Consider the following 2,109-nt stretch of genomic DNA (forward strand, 5'->3'; position numbering starts at 1 on the left):
GAGGTCAGGAATGCACACACCGGCCCCCCAGCAGAGAAGCGTTACACCCCACATGTCAATTGTGTGAACTGAGAACCCTGGATCTGACCCACAAAAGGGGGCCTTTTATCAGGTTCCTCTCCCTGAATGCAAGAGGACACTGACTGTCCCCCACTTCCTCTGCCTCCAGTCTCTGGCCCTGATGTCAGAATAGGTGGCCTTGAAACTCCGCTCTTTGACTCTGGCAAGGCTACTTCTCATTTCTAAGCCTTAGTTTCCTCTTCTATTCAATGGGGATGGCAGTAGTCATCAATGTAGCCATCTGTGGGATTCATGCAGATGTAGAACCCACTGCCTCCAAGGTGGCTGCCACCATGACTGTTCCAGGCTTGACCTGCCGTTGCTTCTGGAAAGTTGGGGTTTAGTGTATACTGTCAACTCGAATTTACTTAACAAATCAACGCAAGGCCAGAAATTTGCAAGGCCAAGGCCCTTCACACCCCAGGCACCTGTCTCTCTCAGGATCCTGCTGCCCTTCCTCAGGTTTCATTTCTTCCAGCACAAACATTGCAATGGGCTGGATCCCCTGCCCCCTTATTACTGGAATCTGCCAGAGTGAGCTACTGAAAGTAGGAATCTAAACAGAGTCCCCTCATGCTAAATCTCATCACAGGCTTCAATGTCTGCATATAAGACAATTCTTATTTCACATTCTGTCCCCAAGGCCCTGCACCCTAGCTAGATTCTATTTGCTTTGCCTGACCTGCACTATCCTCACTTCCTACCATTTCTCTCATATATTGGTCCGTGCTCACGCCCTGCTGGTCTGGAGGGCCCCACCCCTCTTGCTTTTCCCCATCAAGTCTTTATTTCCCAAGATCAGGGAAATAAAGAGTCACTCATAAATAAATAAATAAAGAGATCAGGAGTCACTCAGCTATGAATTTAACCCCGAAGTTAACCCATACAGATTTCCTTAACTCCCTTGCCCATGCCACAGAGGGTTACTGTTGGCCACCAAATTCCTTTCAGTGTTGGATTTGGGAGGAAATGTTTCACCTACTGATCTCAGAAAAAAGAAATCTCCTAGAAAGGAACCATTGAAACGAGACTCTTCTATCCCTCTCATCTTAACAGGGGCTTGTTAATAGTGATGGGAGCTTCCAAGTCTCCAGCCTCATTGTCCTGGGGTTAATGAAGCAAACACTCTGTTCCTTCCCAGTTCTGTGACCCTGGGTGAGTTACTTAGCCTCTCTGAGCCTTGGTTTCTTTATCTGTATGAGTAAAAATGTCATCTCCCTGAATTTCTTTGTGCAGATCAAATGAGGTAATTGGCACAGGGCCTGGCCTTAGCGCTCATGAACACCTATCCTTCATGTTATTGGCCTGCATGGTCCTGAAGGGAGGTGTGTGTGATCAGGAGGTGTACACACCTGAGAGGAAACAGGAACCAGGTGATCTGGAGGGCAGATATTAAGAAATGACTGAGTGCCAGGTTGGACTGCCTAGAATATAAAATGTGTGTGAGTGCCTGACTCCATGTGTGTTCATGTGGGCACACAGATGCCCTGCATGGTAGGTGATGATGGGGGTGGTATCAGGTAGCAGAATTAAGATTAAAAGACAGGATTCAGTCACTGGCTGGCACCCTCATAACTGGGAAAAGCTCTGAACTCATGAAGGTCAGGACAGGGGTCTCTAAAGTAAGGAGTAACAAAGGAGTTGAAAGAGCTATGGGGGGGGGGGCAACGATAGGACAGTGTCCAGGTGGACAGGTCACTGCGGGTTCTTCACCCACATGCACACTTGTAAAACTACTCAGGCTCCAGGAACAACCATGGGGGCTTATTTAACAAACAGGGGAGACAAGGAATTCTCAAGGATACAAGTGGCCAACTATCTCACCCCAGAGTGTCCACAGTGTCCAAACACCCTATACAAAAGGCCACTCATCCAAGATGGCAAGATCCCACCCACAAGGGCCTGGAGCTCATGGCAGCCACAAGCAGCCAGGATCCAACTCACCGCAGCTGGAGGTGCTTACAGGTGGGGCTGTGGCGATGACACTGCAGTGGCCTGCAGCCACAGCCTTAAAGTCAGGACGATAGCACCGGACGCTGGACCAGACAG

This window comes from Talpa occidentalis, unplaced genomic scaffold (genome assembly GCF_014898055.3).
Source record: "Talpa occidentalis isolate TD23 unplaced genomic scaffold, MPIMG_talOcc4v2.1 talOcc4.10, whole genome shotgun sequence".
Classification (NCBI taxonomy): Eukaryota; Metazoa; Chordata; class Mammalia; order Eulipotyphla; family Talpidae; genus Talpa; species Talpa occidentalis.